The sequence below is a fragment of the Anser cygnoides genome, chromosome 6 (genome assembly GCF_040182565.1).
Source record: "Anser cygnoides isolate HZ-2024a breed goose chromosome 6, Taihu_goose_T2T_genome, whole genome shotgun sequence".
Taxonomy (NCBI): Eukaryota; Metazoa; Chordata; class Aves; order Anseriformes; family Anatidae; genus Anser; species Anser cygnoides.
The window spans coordinates 2096710-2120402 of NC_089878.1; the positions used below are offsets into that span (position 1 = coordinate 2096710).

At 40.8% G+C, this 23693-nt stretch overlaps 1 protein-coding gene across 4 annotated transcripts in view; it reads right to left on the bottom strand.

Annotated features, from left to right (window-relative positions):
• The window catches only part of SPATS2L (spermatogenesis associated serine rich 2 like), a 75695-nt gene extending 53301 nt beyond the window's left edge, over positions 1–22394 (bottom strand). Inside the window, exon 1 of one of the 4 annotated variants that reach the window (XM_048058357.2) lies at positions 22254–22394. The gene's annotated coding sequence lies outside the window, so the exon portion shown is untranslated. The remainder of the gene's footprint in view (positions 1–22253) is intronic. The other 3 variants (XM_048058355.2, XM_066999576.1, XM_066999575.1) reach the window with 3 other exon arrangements.
• Between the last annotated feature and the right edge of the window lie 1299 nt (positions 22395–23693).

A 23693-nucleotide genomic window follows, 5' to 3' on the forward strand; every position in this document is an offset into this window, starting at 1 on the left:
GTGAAAAACCATCCCTCATTCCCTTCTCTGCTCTGGTCAACACATGGAGGTGCTGACAGATACCCTTAAACAGTTTTTACAGGGCTTATTTTCACTGCCACAGAAGCTTGGGCAATTGCCTAAGACTTGTTAGACCTATTCTTGACTGCACATACAATACTCCCAGTTAAAAGAAGCCTGTTTTTTAAAAAATAACTCATTTTAAACTCAATCTAGCCAGCACACTGGGATATACAGAAAGATAAACCTTAAGTAATACAAACTGTTCTAGCCATTAATACAAGAGGGCTGTAGGTGCAACAGATACACTAACTCACCAGTTACTAATTCAATCCTGCTGAACAGCACCAGTGTAATTTCAGTGTGATCATACTCCAGTAAGCAACATTATCTCGAGAGCACCAATTCAGTTGAAACAAAAGAAGTCCAGAATTACACTAGCATTTTGGCCATGTGATGCCTTTGCTGGTCTGCATAGAAATTTCAGAGTAATTATCCCCAAAGTTAAGAACATATAACCACAGTTGTGTGTCCACATCCATACAAGAATGGACAGAAACTGATTTCATTGGAAGAGGAAAAATAAAATAGTGAAAAGAAGTAACAGGTAAGTTTTGATTCTTCAGCAAGGAGAAGGCAGTCACGGACTAGCTTACAATTTAGCCACGTGTGCAAGACATAAATTATTCCTTCCTAATTGCCACTTAAGTGAGTACTGATCCTTGTTTGCTTGGGAATAAGATCTATTCAACAGTCCCCCAGCTAACCCTAGAAGTATTACTTGACATTTCTGAACATCGTGATTGCTGAAATCAGCCTCTCCTAAGCCAGTACAACTGGTTTGTCTTTGCAGGAATATTTTTCCTTCTGCATTACAAAACATTCACTCTAATAGATTAGAAATGTGATTGCAGTCCTATTTTAGCCCGTTTTTCCTTATTGAAGCTGTATCTTTTCCCAAAGACTCTAGTGAAGCTTTGGAGCACATAAGTCCTATTAAAAGTGCAGGCTTTACTTTAAAGCAAAGTACAAAGGTCTTAATTGCATCTGCATCTGGAACATTCAGGTATTCCCTGAAGCAAAGCCTCCCACAACAAAGGCTCTGACAGCTTAGGTCCCAAAGTTGACTGCAATCTAAACATGGATTTCCACATGGCTTGCTGAGACTCAGTCATGCTCAAAATCAAAGGGATGAATGGAGCAATTTAAAATGTGATACTTCAATGAAGAAATACAAGCACTCACACATGTCACAGTGTTGAAGAGCAATCCTTGGTGTTGGAATCCACACAACAGGTGCAGATTTGAGAGCTCAACAGAAAGGCTGGAAACCTGGTGAGATAAACATACTCACTTGCATGCCTTTGGGCAGAATACCCATGCTGTGGCTCTACCAGAATTTTGGTCTTTGATGCAGACAAAGACAAGACTTGGCTCTTTATTCTCTTCAAAAGGGATACAAGGAAGGGCTGAGAACAAGGAAGACTGTGAAGTCTTCCCTTTTGTTTAACAGGCACCTAAACTGAAACTGAACAAGACAGTAAGATGCCTAGCAGTTACTGCATTTCTTATGCCAAAATATGGGCCCCTATCTCCTTACAGTACTATCTGTAGTCTGCAGGTGGTATTTTTAGGATTTAAGCAGATCAGATTATGCACATTATTGTACTGAGACACTAGTGATTGTGTTTTCCCCAGCATAATACACTACCTGCTAAACCCCAGTTTTGATCCTTCAAGACAAGTCAAGAGAGCGATTGTTTTTGAACTTGAGGAAAATTAAAATCTTTAAAAAAAATCACACTCTAAAACAACAACAAAAAATAGAAGAGTTTTACAGCTTCAAAAAATGTATTTTTCCCCCCTGCTATATGAGTTCTTTCAACTACTTTTGTTCTCTTGAACTTCATGAAATATTGATGATCAAATTGACAGGTAATCTTAGAAGCCCATTTTTGGTATGGCCTCCGGTATGAAATAAGGTCACTGGTATAAAATTATTTAAGTTAGAATTGTAATTCTTGTACTTTGAGAGCAGAACACAAGCACAAAATTGAAGTTAGAAACCTTTGCTTTGCACTGCTGTACAGTAAAAAAGACAAAGCAGGTAACCAAGACAACTATAAACCATATGAAAAAATTACAAAAAGAATGTTTTATTGGATGTTGTAAAGCTGCTTTCCTCCCAAATGTTACCAAGTTTGACCAAGTAAGATGCAATACCTTCAAGAAAATATATGAATTCATATGGGACAACCCTCCATAATTTGATTACCTTCCTGACTCGCCATTTTGTCCTCAGTGTTCCATGGCATATTATTAAAGAAAACATTATGCAGGAAATAACGACTCAAGGGAGGAGAAAGGAAATCAAGAGTAAATATACAACAATTAAAAGGAAATATATTTTCTTTGATAATATAAAAGTGAAATACTGTAGCTTACAGTCTGCAAATATTTAAGGTAATTTCCCACCATAATGAAAAGTCATTTCTTGCAACCACAGGTCAAGTGATTTTGCATTTTCAGACAGAAAAAGACCCTGAAGTAGGAAACTGTGCTGCAACTCTGCATATTCTAACACTTTAAAAACAGCAGCCCATATCCCGTTTTGGCAAATCTATGGCTGGTGAAAGCATTGTGTGTGGAAGAAACACCATTAAACACCCTCTCAAAACCTTCAACCACTGTACCTTCCAATGCGACACAAACAAAAAAGCAGATATTCAGACATCACATCCCCAAACCTCACATCAAAGAGAACTCAGTGACAAGTAACAGCACCAAAACTGAACATGAGCAGCGATTCCTATTACATTTTTGTCTTATCACAGCTCTACAGCCTTGGAGAATATACAAATAAACCAAGCACTTAAATCTCTCCACCTTGAACTCTGATCTTTTTAACAGCTCCCTAATCCTGGTATAAATGTGACACACGACACACATGAGCACTAGAACCAGCTGCTCAGATACAATCTAGATCACAACAGCTGTCCCTAGGGATGTGTGCTGTAATGGGTTTAGAGAGCAGACCCAAACTTTCTAACTCTGGATAGGAGTCTTTATCCTATGCAATCTTGCTTTACACTTTTTAACGAGCAAAACAAGCTCTCTGACCACTTCTCTTCTGATACCTAGTCCTGACCCCAACCTTCACCTGAGGTTTCACAATCCATCTGTCACACAGGAGAGCTCAAACACTGCACTCTGCTAAATCCACTGCAGCCCTGTGAGCCTTCTAGATCCTAACAGTAAATATAACCTTTGACACCTCCATTCCTGAGGAAATATCCTAAACGTAGGCCAAAATAGAGTTTAAAATATGGCCTAGGGACAAAAATCAGCACTAAAAATAACTGAAAATTACCTGACTGTATCTAACTCACAACCTTGTGGAAGCAAGCAATAAAGTCCTCCAGTCTTATATCAAAACCCCAACTTAAAACAAAGCTGGTAGCACCCAACAGAACTCTGAATTTAATCAGAAGCCATGAGTTACTGAAGGAACACAGTGTGAGAACCAGAGTCTACAGCTGACGTGACTGGATGCAGAGGCTATTTAGCATTGGCTGTTACACAAAAACAGCAAAACTTGGTTGAGAATTTTGGTACTAGGCTTTTTTTGGACCTTTTTTGTTTTCAGATTTTGGCCTAAGCTAGTGAGTCAATCACACTTCCCTAGCTGCCAATGCACAGTTATTTAGCACATGGAAAGCAAACTTCAGTGTCTTTTATAATTAGTCAAACCTTAAGACATTAAGCCTCAACCTTATGCCCAATACAGGTGGACTGGGAGCTCGGATGTAGTCAGTGTAAGCAGTGCTCCTTGTCTATCACTGTTCAGCTTCAACATAATTGCAGAATTGCCGTTTTGCACCTCAGTACCTAGCCATTTAGTAATGTCCTCCCCAAGGCTGAACTCTGCCTGTCTTTACTGCTCAGCCAGGACGTTTCATTTTGTTTGCTGCAGTTTCTAGCTCCTGCCAAGGAAGGCAGTGTTAAGGATAGCCAGCAGAATCCAGCTTTCAGAGGACAGTTCATACAGATGCTTACAATGTGCATTTCTTACTACAACAAAAGAGCATACAATCAGAATGCAGCGCAAGCTTCTTGACTAAAATCATCTTCTATCTGGTATTTGCCAAAGATTTTATAGCAAAAAGTCTGTTGACTTTAGGATTGGGAAACAACCAAATAAAAGCTTCAGGACTGGACCAGCTCACCTCCTATGTCAGATTTCTGTCCAGTGACACAAATGGGATAATACCACAGTAGGGCAAAGGATAGGATCCATGTTCAACACCAATCCAGGAGGGAACTACAGTAAATGAAGAACAGCTGCAGTGAGGAAGAAAACTTATAAATGCTGTGTGGTCTTTTCAAAGAGAAAAATTGTTCTTGAAGGCTCTCACAGCAGAGAGCATACAACGCAATCAGACATACAACTGGCACTGCTTCAATTTCAGCCAGCATGAAATAGCATGGTTTAAAAAAGAAAACTGTTTGCTGTAAGTCTTAAAGGACCTGAATATCAATAATTCACTTCTTTTACCCGATACAAACTCTTCTGGCTCCATGATGGATGAGCTAGAGCATCAAGATAGGCATCAGACTCTTTACAAACAAGTTTTTTTAAAACAAGTCCACAGGTAAAAAGTCTTTAAGTATCTTTACTCCCCTAACAGTGACCTGTCATTATTTCAGTCCATTATTCCTGCTATCTCAATACCAGCCAGTATTTTCTTCTCAATGCATTACAGGCCTGATCCATTTGCTACTGACCAAACTTCAGCTGGAATGGACCTGTAACACAGACATACATGAACCATATGGCACTAGAAACTTAACACCACACAGTTAAACACATTGCATCTCACTAGATGGGAAACCTCTCTCAGAAGTTCACTGTCTAAACCACCAGACTCTCTGTAAATGCAAAACAGAGAGGACTGAGTTGTGGGCACTGCTAAAGCACTAGCACTCAGACAGCTAGCATCAGGCAATGCTTTTCTGCTTCCCACAAGAATTGCTGCCTGCTTCCTACCACGTCCATACTTTTGATAGATCCTTCCACAGTTTGTTTACATAGATGTGGGTTTTTTCCTCCTCAATCTCTGGGTGATCTCAGGTATCTCCAATTATTTTAGCCTTCTCTGCTCTCAGAAACAGTAAGAGAAATTCTGTAACTCAGTCTAGGCCCGCAGTTAATGACTCTAGCAGACTTATGAAACCTTTTTACTGCTTATGAAGAAACTCATCCACATGTAAAGTTTCCAGAAAAACCTTATCTGGGGAATTAACTTCATTTAAAAAAAAAAAACCACAAAAACACAAACAACCCCCAACACAATGGCCATCTCAATTTTTTTCTCTTTCAGCCTGAGGGTGACTAAAAAAAGATATTTTTCATTTCACAGAGATTCTTCCGTGAGACAGGGATGACAACAGAACAGCTACCCAGGCACTTATGCTACATTCAGTTCCCAGTGTCCATATACTTTGTCAAGATTGGCTAACTGGATTTGAGATGAGGATTTTCACTGAAACACATGAGCCCATGAGTCAAAATTATCCTCCTAAGGACAGGACTTCTGAGGCTACATTCAGAAATATTCAAAATGACATGAGATCATCAGCCAACAGTTAAGCCAGTTCTTCATTATCATCATTAATAAATGAAATATTCTCTAATGCATTCCAAGCTAAGCTGTGGCCTTTTCCCTACCCTCAAAGGATGCACGTAAAGCATATCTACAAGGCAGTTTACCAGCTGCAGCTAGCAAGACAGATAAGTCTACTTGATGGCACAAACCGTTATTTGTTATTCTATACTTCTAGCCAGGATTCTAGCTTCTGAACTTAATGAGTTTGTGCAGAATCCTAGAATTAGTCCAATAAACTGACAAAAACATATTTTAAATAGAAAGCTTTTGTGAGTAGCCAAGTGAAATACTTGATGAAAAAAATGATCATTAAATAAGCTGCAGAGGATTTACAGTTCTGTTTTTTTTTGGATCTATACAGTAGACCAGTCCATAAACTGGAACTTTTTAAAGAAAAAGAACAGAACAAAACACATTTGCTTTGCTTTATTTGAGAGTTGTGGGAATGATGGTAACCAAGCAACATCACAAAGCTGGAGAGCCCTGGTTAAGGCAATCACTGATACCCTGATGAGCCAGGATATGCCTAGAGGAGCTTTGGGAGCTCCATTTTTATACACTTCAGGGGCCTCCACAGATCTTAAGACAACTGAGAAAGAGTCCATACACTCTGCGGACTCTACACATCTCCCACACCTGTGTGAAAACTGCCTCTCCTCTTAATTGAATTCTGCTGCCACTTCAAGTCCATTGTGAGTTTTACTTGCCAATTTTGCACACTGAAAGGCCAAGCTGCCAGAAAAACTTGCTTTTATAGAGGTTAGGCAACTCAAAAATAATGTCTCAGCGTAAGTGGTGACAAGTTAAAAATAAGCTCCACAGATTTATTACAATATTCAGTGCAGACCCCTGTAAATATATGTACGTTAGCTTACACAAAATAATCTTATAATTAATTCTAAAAGATGATAAAAAACACAACTAAGTTCAAAAAAAATCCAGTGTCATTTTCTGGGCAGAAACTATCCTCCCATTCATCTCTACTAAATCAGAACAATTAAGCATTTTACAACTTCCACGATTAATGGCAGCTGGAATACCTCATTCTCAATTACCATACTATCACCACTGTTTTCAAATTGGCACATCCACCATGTAATCTGTCTTCAGCCTTCCAATAGAAGAACAGGAGCTTATGAAAGGATTAGTACTTCATATTTTGCACACTCAAGTGAAATCAATCATGCCCTCTGTCTCAAATATTTTTTTCCAGCACTTTATGAAGCTTTTTTTTTTTTCAACTGACCCAAAACTAAAGTAAACATTTTATTACTAACAATACCAGTGTGTATATTTTGGTATATATATGTATTTCAAGACAATCATAATCTGACAAACAAAATAATACATACAAGATGTTTTTAAAAAAGTTGGTTAATTGCTTATCTAAATAAACAGTAGGCAGTGAAAATGTATTCGAGAACACGTGCTTTTCACAGAATGAGGTACAATTTCAGGACACAAAAAAGGCACCTACTGAACATAATCAGTGCAAGGTGGATAATGTATCAGTGCTGTGAACGGTGAGCTTATGGTGCAATTTAGTAGACAGCATTACAGAAATTAAATTGCACAGGTATGACAGTGAGATCAGCACTAAAAGCAACATAATATAGGTACAGCAGGTATGCTTAACACATGGAATATGCAGATGCTGTGCAATCTGCAGGGGTTGACCAAAAAGCTCAATCCTGAGGAACAGATTTACAACTTTTCCTGATGCTAACACCCAGCTGATACTGGGTTTTACTGTCTGCTACCAACTAAGTGACCAAAATATACCTAAATGACCCAACTAGAGACTGCACCTAGAAACGTCCCATCCAAGTTACACTGGGACATAGAGAGAGGGGGGCTTCAAGAAACTTGGTCTACTGCCACCACCCTTGCTGTACTTGTGAGAAACATCACAAGAGGAACAGGAAGAGCAGAACCTTTCATTGATACTAAATCACGTCACATCTACAGTGTTGAGAGTCCACTTTTCTAACAACCTAGAGGACATGAAGCACGAAGAAGGAGTAGGGATTGCACCTGGCAATCCCTACTGACAGGACGCCCAGAAGAGAGATGCACACAGCATCACGCTTGGGAGCAAGCACTGCATCCTGCTCTGAGAGCACCCACTCTGCTCAAGAGCCAATGGGATCCCTCCAGTCTGCTCCACCTCACTCCATCCTGATTTCTGGAAAGGAGGAGGACTGAGAACTCCCAGCCAGATGTCCTCTAAACTGTTTCACACCACTCTTTCCTTCCGACAAAGAGCTGAACAGAACCATGAAGCATGTGCCCTAGGTTTTATATTATAGAGCACCTGGGATTAGATACACTCCTTCTAACATAAAAGTCCACTCTTTACTTCCCTCCATGTAGAATGGGAAAATACCCTCTTTTCTTGTTGCATACAAATTCTAAGAATGGGACCATAATGAAAAAATGTATAACAAAATCAATTTACAAATATAGCTTTAGATTCTTCTGAAGTTTTAATAGGAAGGAGGAGCAAAATTACCCAGGGGATCTTGGCCAAATTCAGTCATGAGTATAATGAGATCTCATTCCTGTGTGGTATTTCAGATCACAAAGGAAAGCATGCAGAGCTCTCACAGCCCTGAGACCCAAGGATCCATGAAACACTAACTTATGCCATTTCATGGGAATGACATATGAATAACAAAATAACCTCTAAAGTTTTGGAGCAAAATGTTCATATTGGAACTTATTGTTTCTTTGATTAAAGTGTGTTGGCCTAGGCTTCAGCTGAAATGCTTGTGTCAGTCCTTTACTTATGAAGGATTTTTGCTAATATAAAGCAAAAATACAGCTTTCTTTTCTGCAAATGAGCTTGGATAAAAGTAAGTACTGGTACAAATCTGGAATGTCTCCAGTGAACTCAGATCCACCCTATGCTAAAGGAAATCATAGCTTGGCTGAGTTTATTGGCATAGCACCCCCTGTATGGATCGCTGATTCAGAATTGCAGTCTGTACTTACTTTCCTAGAAACAAACACATATTTACTGTTGACCCTACCTCAGCAACTGGCTTATAACTTGGCACATCTGCTCTAAGTGTCTTTGGTATAACAACTGTGAAGTTTGTTTCAGCAATATCCACAAGACATAGTCTGCATACTTTATGGTACACTGAATAAAAAGAAATGACATGCTACATTTAATGACAAAGTTGTTTGGAAGACACTTATATGCATGCAACGTGGCCAAGCTACCATCTCTAATCCAACCTTTGCTTTAAGAACTATTATACTTACACTTGTTTCAGATTTTTGAACTCATAGTACATTGACATACGAAGTATATTGATGCTACATGTTTTTCCATTTTATGCCCTAAAATTGTTGCTTGTTTATGTAGAATAGGGGAGGAACACAATAGAAACAAATATAGCTACAACCTACCTTTCTTGTTCCTATGGTCTCTTAACTTTCATAGACAGAGCTGCATGGATATTCTCTGCTCACATCACCGATGAAATGAACTCAACGTAATCCTTTTAACCACAGTTCTCAGTATGAGTAAATGAGGCTTTCATATGTCAGTAAATCTATTAACATTTGAAGCAGATTTCAGACGCACATGCTGCCTGACCACCTTGCATTGACCTCAATGGGCCAACATGCTAAAAACCAGAATTTACCTCAGCCACATTAGTGTTCTTCACCTTCAGTTCTGAAGTATGCTTCTGTTCTCCAAGTGAATTACTAGAGCCAATGAATTTGATGAGCCATACAAGCAACTCCTGGTGTATGTTCAGGACTACAGCACACTGTAAAAGTAGAATTAACCGAGGTACAAAACAGGAGTGAAATGCCTACATCTTTTCACATCCTGTATATAATCAAATGTTTCGTTTAACACACAACATACTAACATCAAACTGTTAGTATTCAATGGACTGAAAGTCCATTGTTGCTACTCTTCATCATTATTTCCTGCAGTATCTGATTAGGGTTCCTAAAGGCCTGTGAGACCCTCTAGATGAGAAATGGTGTTTTAGGTACATGCTACTATGAATGCAGAATATTAAGAGCAGTGAATCAAGGTGCTACCAGGAGACTCATAGTAGAAGAGTACAGGCACATGGGCTGCTGCACAATCCAAACCACTTGTTGCAGTGGGAGGAAACCATCAGGAGCTGCTGAGTCAACAGCATTTGATAGCCATGGAAAACTGTTGCATGTCTAGCCCTAATCCATTTCACAGCGAAGCTGTAAGACTTGCAGAAAGACACTGTCACCCTCAGCTTGTGAACTGCTCCCTGTATTTCCCCTTGCATAGTATCTCCACAACATGGAGGAGTCTCCTGGCTCTTCATCCCTGCTCCCATGGCCAGGAAGACCTTCCATGTCAACATGTATGATGCTTTATATTAGCCACAGATGTTAATACAGTGCCAGTTTGGATAGAGGAAAAAAAATGAGGTGCCCTCATCAGCTTTTAATCAAAACAAGATATCTCATTATATTGATAGATGTTCAGAAAAGTATGCATCAGGATATCCGGTCTTGAGTCTCAGTTCTTACCTTTACTATTTACAAGATTCAGATCATTTTATCCAGGGAAACAATACTCCTGGCTTTCACAGGACCCTAATTTGTATTGCTCCTGGAAGTTTATGATTGGCCTCAGGGTCAGAAGCCATTTGTGGTTGGGGCATTTTTAGAAGAGTTTTTTCCTTCCGTGTGTTCAGGTACAATAGTTCCAGCAAACAATAACAGTAAGACTCATTCAACATTTTCTGAACAGTGCTATGAATTTGTTGCAACTTTCCAATTAAAACAGATTTTGAGTTAAAATACAGCAATACAAGTATTTTTCATTAGTTAAAATATACAACTGCTGTCACTGGCAAGTGCTCAGCATTAAACCTATACTTGAAGCTACAGAATTGCCAAATGAGTGAAACAATCTCTACCTGATCTGCAAATGGCTGAAATCCACATGCAAAGTACAGAGGGGACAGGTGAGAGAACAACAACAAAAATACCTGTAACTGAGCAACAGGCTGATCAGAGACTGATCAGAAACTGGGCAAGAGTGCTCCGTTCTTCACAGACCCAGACCTTCAAAATAAAATGATGCAGTATCATGATACTAAAGACTTAGAAACTCATCTCTAGGGGGCAGGTAAACTCAGTATCTGCAGGAAGAGTTATGATTAATTGCATTAGGTGCATTTTGGATATCTAACATGCAATACTTAAAAACAGTAAAGGAAACGCAGGTTGGCAAGGAAGGAACAAAAGGTAATGCAATGTATCAAGAGCAGAGATGGGAGAAAAACAGATGGATTACTAGACTAGTGCCTGAGCCATCAGAGCACATTGGTTCTGGGATAAGAGGTCCTTAGTACAACCTTGGACAGGCCAGGCTTAAACACCAAAACTGTATGATTTAGGTAACCACTGAAACAATCTCATTTATATTTTTATTCAGTTTTGCAAATCATTTTATAAACAATTCTCTATCCCATTCCCATCCACACTTTAACATGAGAAGGACAGCAACAATTCAGCTTTATGCATGCATCAGAAGAACTGAACCCCCAAATTTCACCTTGTAGCTCACTTTGCACTAGAATTTGATCACTTTTAGAGTGTTTATAGTGCAAGATTTCCATGTGATTTTTGCATGTGCTGAATATAACATATTACAGCCGTTTCCATCTTGTGGTTGCCACTGTTGCTGCAGGACTACATCCCTCCTCTAAATATAAAGGCAGAGATGGTTGCATGGGACTATGGAGCCTGTTGGTAACACGATTTCCAGGAATGAGTTTAAAAGGTAGAAAAAGGAAAACAAATTTTTTTTGTTTTAAAGTCCTGCACTCTAAGAATTGAAACTTTATACACTTTAGTTACTTTAATTATATTTTCTCTAAAATAAAGAAGGGAGAAGAAACACAATTTTCTTCTATTTTTTTTTTAATGCACTACAAACATTCTGTATGGAAAAGGCATTTTATGTGGGGTGTAGGTAGGAGGGAGGCAATTATTTTAATCTCTCATATCTAAAAATAGTAGCAACAGGACAGCCATTCATCATTGCATTAGGCCATATTAATTTGTTTGTCACCAATTCCCTATGATCAATGTCAAAACTTCCAGCTTAAGGAAGAAAAGGAAAAACTCAGAGTGCAGTCTTCTGCCACAACTGACCTGTCCCTCCCCAACCCAAAAACAAACGTAATGCAAATGCAAAAAAGAAATACGAACTATAATAGAGCACAGTACATAACATTAGCCTTCTAAGAAACAAACGTGAAACTCCTGATGGGTTTTCCTTCAGCACTGATGCCTTATGGTTAAGTAACAGAAATTTAAGGAAAACCTTCAAGCTTAGGGTATTCCTAAATATATCTATAATATTATATTAAAAATACGTCAAAATAATTAAAAGCCTCAAGACAAAACATAGTATTCTAATAGGATGTAAAATCCAACTGATTATCAGAAATACCATTAACTAGTCTTTACACACCTGACATTTAAGTAAGAAGAGATTTCTGAAAATATAGACTTTCCTGAGGATACTACTGTGACCTCAATTTTACTACTATATCATCATGGGAGGGTAAGGGATAGAGCCATGAATTGAAAAAAAAAAAGAACAAAATGATTCTAAATGATAATTCAGAAACTGACCAAGGCAGAGCCCTGGAGGAAGCCCAGATGAAAGGCAATGTAGCCATGGCTGGACAAGATCCTTGGGCTAGGTTGCTTAACAAGCATTACTTAAACCAATAGAACAGAGATCTGCATGGTCTTCCCCCCCACCCCCTCTTCTTGTTTCACCTAAGTGACAAACTCAGAAACTGGCAAATCAATACCTGCACAACTGGAAATTGAATCCCACAGCTTTAATGTCACAGAAAAAATTAAGAAACTAAAAATTTTCAGCAACGCACCCAAGTTTGCAGAGATCTAGGTATTGCTTTGGCCCTACCATTTATATACACATATTGCATATGAAATGGAGTTGCACAGACATTTTTGTAACAGCTTTGAAAGATGCTTTATACAAGTAGTTCTTTTCTGGTGGCTTGTCATTTTGGTGGAACAATCGTTGGATGCTCAATGCACTTAAGCTGCTTATGTTTCTCACAGAGGAATGCTCACATCTGTCAGTAATCGCATGAATGTTATCATATGGCTGCTAACATTTACTTGTTAGGACCCTAGGAGCAGTTCTTGGCTTCTCCTTTCAAGGAATTATGAGAACTTGATTACTTCATGCGACTTCAGGCAGACTTTTTTTTTTTTTTTTTTTTTTTACAAATTATCAACCTGAGTTCATTTAGCCACTTTGAGTCAAAATTGCCAACTTCCGAGTTACTCTTATTTTGTTTTAAAAACAACAACAAAAATCCTGGATTCTCATCAAAAGCAGCCAGACTTCTGGATGGCTTGAAATTTCAGCGTATGCTCCAAGTATGGAAACGGCATTCCAAACAATCTTGGGAAACAGCTAGGAAAGGCAAGGGCTGGGTCCCATTTCTTTCTATTGAACCTGATGCAGGATCAAGCTGTGTGATGATAAATCTGCTTGACCCTTTTAATGAAGAAACCACACAAAATTTGAAACTGATGTAAAAAAAGCATCTAGTGTCAGACTGGAGTAAATCCCACCATCTTTGTTTCATTCCTGGTGTACAACAGTACAGATCATACACACACTTCCTTAGACTTCCTTGTATCACGTGTACTGAAATCTTAGCAGATTCCAGAGAGGGCTGAAAACGAGCAGCTGATACATTTCTACCTTGTTCCTATCATGACTGCTCAACAAACATTTCCTTTGACTACACAGTTTATTTGTATACCTATGACTTTTTTTTGTGTGTGTGTGTGGTTTTGCATGTTTTAAAAAAACAACAGAAAACAACTTTCACCCCTGAACAAGTACCTTTCTACATCTGCATTAACATGGTCACTTAATAATTGATGTCTTCTATCTTAAGTAGTCCATCTGCTGTTCAAGAGCCCATGTAACTCTGTATTTTCCATTTCAATTAACAGCAAATTCTTTCCCAAAGCTTTTTTCCATGTCAGTACTACAATCTGAAATTGTCTGAAAAATGCAGTGAAAACCCATGAAGACCATGGCAGAAGACTTTAAACTTGCAAAAAGAAAAGGCTTTTTTGGAGTCTGGTACCAAGTTAGTTTAAAAAAAAATAAAATGGTACGCTCGGCAACAGTCATTCCAAAGCACATTGGCTGCTAGCTGGTGCCAGCTCCAGTGGTTTTCCCATGCTTGCCATAAGGCCTGCAGGAGAAATGCAGCTCTGCAAGAGCCTTTCTCCCATACACGTGTAATGAAGATGCTTCACCACACTCCTACCTTACAGTCCAAGATTTAAAAATGAGTTGTCTTCACACAGGTCTTTTGTTATCACAGAACATGGTACTTGCTATGGTGCTGTTTGACCATTTCCCTCTATTAAATCACTATTGAAGAAACCTCAGGCAGCTCAGTGATGATGCAGAGCCTGATAGTCAGAGTTCACCCTAGAACAAGCACTATATCATGATCTAAGATGCCCATTTTTTGTCATAAGTAACAGTAATCTTGAGACTTTTCTTTTTACTTTACAGAATCTTTAATATCAGGCTCAGCTGCTATCTAAAGAGAAGGTACTATTTTCAAGAGAGAGCACACTTAAGATACCACTTAATGTTTTAGTTGTTATCAGTTTAATTAAGAATTGCATTTACTTTGCCTTATTCCTTTAATATGATGCAACAATAGTAATAACTAACCTTTTACCATTTAATAGACCTTGCAACTGCAAGATGATTCCTCTTCCATTTAATATGTCCCTTGCAATAGCTTAAGTAATCTGGTTTTCTCTTTGGCAACTCATTAAAACGCATTGGAAGGTAACACCATTCACCTGCAGTCTGATTTTTGGAGGACCTGATTAAACACAATTCAAATTAAAACTTTGTGCTCAACATCTCTGAAAATCCAGCACCAGGACAGCAATTAGAAGCTTCCCACCTTTCCTACTGGATTATGTGCGGAGTAAGTAAAAATAATCAGGGTCAGATACAGTGTAACTTCAGAGAAGGAAATCATGTTAAAATGCTACCACAGGAATCTTAGCTCATCCCATTAGCGAAGAGAAAGGCGACCCATCATACACTGCTGATGGCAGTGTAATGGATGATTTTACATACATGACCATCTGTTGCCAGGTTAGGCAACAGCAGAGTGACTTTCCAGAATGCCAAACTGTCTGCCCGTGTTCAGAATTTCCTTGTTTTTGTAGGCTTCCTCATTACAAAATAAAATATGATTCTTCACATTATAGAGCACCTTTCATTGCAACACACTCTATGGACTGCAAACACGCTCACAGAGCTGACAGAAGTTTCAGGACCAAGCACTGCATAAGCACCGGAGCACCTGAGTGAGAGGCAGCACGCTGCTGCAACCTGCTCCACAGCTGCCTCTTGTGCAGTACTCCTGGGGAAGGAAATAGTGCTCAACCCGCCCTCACATCAGAAGGGCTGCAGAACTGCTAACATATGTGGAGCACTGACAGAGCCTTAGTGTGAAATGTTTCCCCAGGAACTAACTTGCAGAGGACCTAAATTTCACTTATTTCAGACAGAAGAAGGGCTTCAGCTTCTCATGACAGGAAAGAATTGAGAGGTTACATGCTGTTCTGTGCTGCAGACCCAATACATCATTGATGCTTCGAGGGTTAGAACCATCTCGTACTAAAAAGTAACTGCATAACAAAAAAATAGCAGAATTTAATAAAAAACTAAAAAGATCATAAGATACAAAATTTACACCAGTATCACAAAAGTGCAACTTCACTGGTGTCAATTTCCTGACTGAAGCATGTGCCAGACAAGTTGTGACACTATCCACAGTCCCCTTTCACACAGAGATAAACATTAGCAAGTCAGAGATCTTCTACTGTAAAGCTGCTTGTCTGTTCAGCCCAATGTTTCCCCCACACACCACTGTTCAGAAGGTTATTTTACCTCTTTTAGGATAAAATATTTTTTGCCACATAAAAAAATCTCATTGCAGCTACTGTGATCAACTCTACGCCGTGTTCTCTAGCCTGCTGACCCACCAGCAATCTGGTAACAAATCAGCATGTGTAGGTCAGTAAGGCACAAGAGAATGGACATTAAAGACAGGTGTGCAGTTTTAGTAACAGAGAACAAGTGAAAAACTTTTTATTGAGCAACAAGAAAGCAATGATAGTGGGGCAAACTTGCCTTGTGGATTTCAGTGAGCATAAGCCCCATAAGAATCGGGCTCACTATCAGACATATGAATCAGTGCAAGACCATCATTTCCATTAGATCCTTAACTATGTGGCCATACCTGAGGAAGATCCTTATCTGTCACTCACTCCCATTATAGCCAGACAAACCCTGATCTTGTACTACCATTACACAGAAAAGATCTTCCCTGTAATCCCCCCCCCTTCCTCTCACCTCACAAGCTTTCATTTCCACTGGAGTATCTAAACATATAAGGTTGAAAACCTCGTGTCCTCTGACTGCCAGTGCTCCTTCTAGCCTGCAGGATCTTCCACTCTCACCAGGGCTCTTTCCAACCACCATCGTCTGCTCTCTTCACACAAAGGCATCTAGGCACTCTTCTTACACAGCAGCTGCTCTAGTTCACATGCACTTCCCTCACTTAGCAGACCTCTTCAGGGCACCACTGGCAGATCCTTCTCTTGTCCTACCCATGCTACAGCTCCATGCATCCAATACTCCAGCTGATCTTCCAACTCCTTTCTGTTGTTCTTATCCTTATCTTTCAACCTATCTGCCTCTGTTGGCCAGATGTATCATTCATTCCTTTCTGGCTTCTACCATGTTTGTTACCAATGTAATTTGGCTGTAGTGAAAGAAGAAAACCCTCAAGTTCTTCACAGATTTTCATGAGAAATATGTTTCCCTCTTCCAGTGCAGTAGCAAAGCAGCTGCAGTACATGGGAACCCTCAGGAGTTGTGGAAGCCTCTCCACCCAAGTGCTGTGCAAGCACTCTGTCTCCATGCTATCGCACTCCTCATCAGCTCCAGAGCAAGGAACACACAAGCTCTCATCCTAACACGAAAGCACAAATTCATTCCAACAGCTTAACAGACCAGCCAGCTCAAAACAATTTTCAGCCAGCACTAAGTTATTATTGGAAAACACAACTAGCAAAAAAGGCAACACTTTATTCAGACTGAGTCCTAAAGATCACTAAATCAAATTCTGTACAGGCTGGTATTACTGCATAAGATAGTTATTCCCTCCATCAATACAGTACGGAGGAGTCCCACAGTGATGCCATTTTGAGACTTGTAAGTTTTTCCATGGCTAGCATAAACCACAGTCTCTGAACACGTTTCCACTCAATCTGAGTACTACCATACCAAGACTGCAAATGTAGGGTTTTTAGTGCCTTTAGCTATACTCACACAGGACACTCGTTTAAACATTAAAAGTGGATGGCTTAAGTGTAACGCAGAAGTGGAAGCCACACATTGGACGTGTGTGTAAGCCAGCATATACTGAAAGCTTTTCTTATTTACACATTATGAAGTAATTCAGTCTGAAATGACCATTTCAGTACATGCTTGAGCTTACAGTCATCTGAAGCCCAAACACTTTCTTGGCAGTTTTATCTAAATTCATAAGGAAGTCTCAAGTTCTGATCTACCCCCCCTTTAGCTGCCAGCATGCATCAGCCTTCAGCAGCAATAAAAAGCTGTGCGTTTCTCTGCACCACAGAGAATACTCAGGCAGATGTCCTGATGTTGAAGCTTCAGGGCAAGCTGTGCACATGCTTCTAACACAAATCAACCAGGATCCAGAAGAGCTACCAACCTTGAGAAAAATCTAACACAAACGCTATCTTTTGGTGCTGTTCCAGATAAGATCCAGAACACCATAAATCCTTGCACAGATTTTGCACAAGGATAGGACAACAAATACCAGGCTAACTGCCCCGAATGGGGGCGTGTGTTTATTTTAAAGTGCTGCCAGGCAGGTTGGCCTCACCAGCACTGAAGGATAACAACTCAGTGAGACTGTACTGCTGATACAACAGTCGTAACAGAGCTTCTTTAGAGCTAACTCAAAACATACCCACAACTTTCCAGGATAATCACATTTCCAAGAAATCACTCACTGTCCACTTGGCCATGCACAGCACAAGCAGATAACATTGTTCCACACCACTGAGGACATAGAATAGCATCAACCACCTCAAAAGAACACAGTTCATGGAAACATCAGGTTTAATTTACCTAACACTTAGGGGGGGAAAAAAAAAAAGGAACAGACCTTTCACCAACGAACATTAAACTAAAAAACATACCAGTTGACACAGACGAAAATCTGTCTCCAACTGTGAGCAGCAGCACGTTGGTATTCACAAACAGGTGAAGCTTCTTTGAACTCTTACCTTTTCAATACTTGAAAGATTAGATTTACCAGTAATTTAAGCACTGGATACAGTACACAACCATACTCTTATTTTTTTTTCAGTCAGCAAACCACTAGAGAGATTACTGAAAGGCCTATTATGAAGGCCAATCACTATCCTTTTCTTGAATGACCACATGAAAATCAGTGACCATTCCACAATGGATTGAAAGGGCCTTTTGTCTGAAGGAAAAGGACAAGGAGTCACAAAGTATTGCAGATTCATTTGTAACTCATGCTCTTGAAGAAACTGTATAGCTTCAGTAAAGAGCAAACCCAGAAAAGAACTGGCTTTGAAAACATTATGCCACAACCCTTTCCTACTATGTATATGCCAAGCATATTTTTTGGATTGCTTCTTTCATATTACTAAAAGACAGACAGGCATTCTATATTAGTTGTTTTACAAGATAAGTTGAAAATGCATGCAGAGTTTTGACTTTATTCCAAATCCCTAATTAGGGTCTGCAGCACTATTTGCCTTGTCTAAACATAAACTCACTGGAAGCTTTTTTTTAGTTAGAGATCTAGTGTAAGTGTAATCGCACTGGGATAATAGCTGAAAGCATTGTGACTGTTGCTTAATAATCACTTAGTAATTGAGGAAATTTGCTATTACGTATGAAGTGTACGGTGGCCTCTTCATAAAAAAAGATTTTTATAATCCAGAAACCAGCATTTGGCTCTTAACTAATTTGAAAGTTTGTTTCTGAAGTCTCTTACAAAAAAGGTCAATTATGTCTGCTGACTTCTGAAAAGTAGGAAAATGTTTCGCTTCTCCCCAGCCCCAGTCACACTTTCGGTTATGCGGTTTTACATGCAAATGCACGCACACCCAAAATGGGATTTGCACACAGGAATTCATTATGGAGTTTCCAAATAAACTTCACACAGACAAACATTCAGCAGGAAAGACAGTGGAGGCTAATAAGCAAAACCTGATTTCTTCTAATCCATACCCAAAACTAGGGAAATTGCTGCACTTCCATTCAGAAACAAAAGTCACAGCTGTCAGACTTGCCCTATTCATCCATCTGTTCCACTCACATACTGTGAAACTAAACAGTCAAAAATGTCAGTTTTCGCTCTCCAGCATCCCAGAGTTCATATTCCTCGTGCTCCTACAACCCTTTCTGAAATGGAGCAATGCATTTTGTGCACACTACTGGCCAAGACACCAGGTATGAACTGGATTTAGCTCTTCTGACCATCCTATCAAATCACATCAGGCATGGAGCTGGGCTTTGGTGTATTACAAGACGGCATTACCTGAGCTTGAGGTGCTCGGAAACAAACAGGGCAAAGAGGTGTGAACTCTGCAGCCCCCTGCTAACATCAATGAAGTTCAGGGCCAAATTTTTTGATATCATAACGCTACACAATGATGCTTACAAGTAACTCTTAACAGGGGGAAGGCGATGGACTAAGATGCCAGAAGTCTAGACTAAAATAGACACTTTGCTAACAAAGTTAGCTATTTTGCAACTCTTCATTTTTGTACATGAAGGAGAAAACTTGAAGAGAAAACTCATGAACCATCTGAGGAGAGAAGAAAGGGCAGAAGGAAGGAGATAGAAACACAAGGATAGGGAAAGCACACAAAACTAGTAAGGATATAGGAGACAATAGCAACAGCAATAGGTATGAGGTCGTATTCCCCCAGAGCAGCACAGACAATAAAATCCTTCATATTAACAACAAGTTAATTACAATTTACAATCACCTACAAGTTGTTTTTCTTCCCTTGATCTCTGTGCAATGCCTCAGTGCCTGAGTCTTCTGCTCCAAACTGTTATGTAGCTTTACTTTTAAAATCCTCCAGTGCACAGTAAGAAGTGGAGTCTGACCTTTCCTTTGGATGCGTAAAGCACCACTTCAGATTGTTCTGAGGAAGTACTTGAGGATTTTTTTTTCTTTTTTGTATTCTGCATGACTAATATTACTTAACAGTGTGCAAAGACCCTTAAGATTTGAGCCCTGAAAACATACTGGAAAATACAGTCCCTAGAACGACAACGGAGGCAACACGTGGGCAAAACAGAACACAAATATAATGATGTAGGGGAATTACCACCAAACACAGGTTAGCTGTAACTACTGACAGGCATGGCTTTGGTACTTCCACCACTGCTAGGAGAGAACGTAAAACATAAAACACTTTTCAGGCCACTGGAATCTTGTGCTTTCTCTTAAAAGTAGACCCAAACCGTAAGTTTCAGTTCTGGACAAGTATGCTCTTAAAATTTCAGAAATGGTAAGAAGGTATCCTGACATAGCCTTGTTTCCCTTTCTTTGAAAAAGCATAGGTAAGAAAAACTGATCTAGATTCAGAACCCAAACTTCCTCAACATAGAAATTACTTGGAGATGCTTGTGTTCAATTTTTAGGCTTATTACTAAATGCCAAACAAAACAGACTCAAGCACACATTCCTTCTCAGGGTCCATTAAGTTCAGAAGTAACTGCCTGGGTAAGGACTGTGGAAGCAAACCCTTCAGTTAAGGGCAGTCCTGTAAACACTTTGAAGGACATTTAATTTCCTTCATCTTAATCATAACACTTTTCTTATACAGTACAATTCCCAGAGTTGTGACCTTACCTTGTTTCATGCTTATACAGCACCTGACACAGTACAATCCTTATCTTGATTGGTGTCTCATTACATTTAACAGATCCTGCTGTTCTCCTAAATTGCCAAATTTCTTCAACTCCCTTAATGCAATTAGCAGAACACTCAAAACCCAGCAGCAGCATTCAGCTTCAGCAGGCTCTGACGAAGCCTCATAAAACTCAGCCCATTCTAACCTGGAAACCATTCCATGTTTACACAGTTTGACTGCATCCACAGAAACAATTGTGGCAGGACACAGTGTCCAGCCCACACCAGTTTAAAGACTCTAACTATTGGCATTCAACAGGTTACCTCCCAGAAGGGCTTCTTGCATGGCTAGTGCAAATGCGTTCCTGGTTAGCCCTGGCATTTTAGATGCAACACTCCTTTCCACTTTCAACGTACAAAGTCTTTAGCTAGCCTTCCTTAAATAATCATGTTTTGGATGGCATTTTATGGTTGCATCAGGAGCCCAAAGAAACAGGAGAAAGATGCTTCATAACATACACTGGTAATTCAAATAAAGTTAATAGAAAGGAATTCCCACAGAAGACTATCAGTTGCCTTGAAGCATGTAAAGCTTTTGTACATGTTCAAGCTGGAATCAACCAAACCAATGCAGGAGAATGTGACCTGGAATGAAACTGATGGAGTTTCTGAGGTACCTCTTATCTCTCCTAAAGAAAATAAGTAAAAGTGATTCAGACTGCATGATGACAAGGCTGAGGAGGAAACTTACATTATTCATTTATAGCTCAGCAAAGGAAGCATTGTATAATGATAGAAAATAAAAAGACATTGCCAGTTCTCTCTGCTTACCAACAAATTCCATGCCTAATGGCTACATTTTGCATTCATTGTAAGAAGGACAACAAATGTTAAAAAAAAAAAAAGAAAAAGCCCTATCACCTCAGCAGTCTTTTACCATGGCACAGACAAATTAAATCCTTAAACGGGTGCACTTGTGCAGGAACAGGAGCTGGGGCACAGCAACCTTCGTCCCTACCTTGCAGTAGGGTAGGTCAGGGCTCGCAGTGGCGCTCCGCAGCCCGTACAGAAACGTGAAGCAACATTTCAGGAGCAAACGCGGCGCTGGCTCAGCGCGTTTGGCTGCAAAGCCAGGCGGGGATGAAGGGCTGCGCCGGCACAGCGCCAGCTCCCATCCCGTTAATCATTTATGCCCGAAGCTGTTACTGAACAGCCTGGAGCAGCGCAGCCCAACAGGGCTCCAGCAGCGCACGGTGGCCGGCGGAGCCGCGGGCAAGAGCGATCGACTGCAGGGCTGCTCCCCGGGCACCCCGGCCCGGGGCTGAGGGGCCGAGAGGCCGGGGCCGCGCTCCCCGTGCCGCTGGAGGGGCCCGCCCGCCTCAGGGTCGCGAAGCGCTACGGAAGCGGCCGGCCTCCCCCGCCGCCACAGCGAACTCCCTGCAGGGCTCCTCACCCTCCCGGGGGTTCCGGCGCAGGTGCGGTGCGGAGGGCAGGGCAGGGCAAGGCGGCGCCTTACCTCAGAGCCGCCGGGCCGCAGCGAAGCCGTGCCGCCGCGGTAGAGGCCGAGAGGGCGGCAGCGGGGCGCGGCGGTGGCAGGGCCGGCGGCCCGCCGGGAAACGCCCCTCGCCCCGCCCCGGGCCCGCCCCGCCAACGGCCGCAACGGCCGCCGTCCCCAGGAACGGCCTTCCCGCGGCCCAGCTCCCTAACGGCGGGCCCTGTGGTGAGAAGGTTCCCCGGAGCCCCTCGCCAAGCACGGCGAAGCAAGCGTCACCGAGCGCGGCCAACCCCTGAAGCTTCCCGTCCGAGAAGGCTCCTTGGCAAGCTCCCCGGAGATAAAAATAAAAAATTACCTCAATTTTTTCAGGAATCAGTGTTTTAAAATACTGCCTAAAAGCACAAATGCATAGTCTGGGTTGTTAACCCAATGGTACAGGAGCAATAAATAACTATTCCCTTAAATTAAACACTAGAACGTGCAGATACAGCCGCACGCTTGGAACTAAAGAAAACTACAGCAAATTTTCCATAAACAACTGCAATCTGGATTTACTGTCAGTATTAGTGTCTTACACCATCACTGGCGGTACCCTCGACCCAAACACATACCAGTTCTCATCTTTGCTAGCAACATGAGCCCCAAGTACTGGAAAATCATAGCGCTTCCTCTAAAAATCTTTACCTTCCTCTTTTTCTGCAAATGGAGAGGAGGCTCCCTTGGCTCTAACACACCTCTACTTTATCTTTCCACCCTCAGCAAGAAAATTAACTGCTTACACTGCCAAGCCCAGCTTGGAGGCAGCACTGGGTCTTCACTGTTTTCAGCCAAAGCTTCCCAGACCTCGGTGTGGAAAATAAATCAAAGCGGGATTTGTCACGAGCAGGGGCCCAACCCATCCTCCAAGCCAGGTGGTGTGCCTCCTCACAGCAGGTCAGTGGCATAGCAGGGGACTAGCTCAGCATTACAGCACGCGGTTCTTGGTGGCGGTGGTGTCCCAGAGAAGCTCCCTTCTACTCTGGTTGGGTGCAGTTGCTTCATGTAGCGGATGGGTTTGCCCACCTCCTTCAGAGAGCTGGGCACAAATTAAATGCTGAATGATACGGTGTGGCCACAAGTTCAGAATTAACATTTCTTTTGGAATTGCATCTTCAAAACTGTTCAGATCTGCAGTAAACATTGGTTTATTTTAAACAGCTTAACTTTGAATGTCCAGGTTTGTATTTGCACTCAGAGTACTCTCACTAAAGTACCACTGACATTTATCTGCACCCTGAACTGTATGAATTTTGTCTGTGAGTTGTGGAAATGATTCTGAAGTTGAAGAAAATAGTGCATTATATTCATAAAACAAAGGTGCTGCTGACCTTTCCACACAAGATAATAGATGTGAATCATGAAGCTGAGACTCATCTAAAGGAACACAGTGGAAACACATAGGATGAAAGGCTCTGAAGGCTT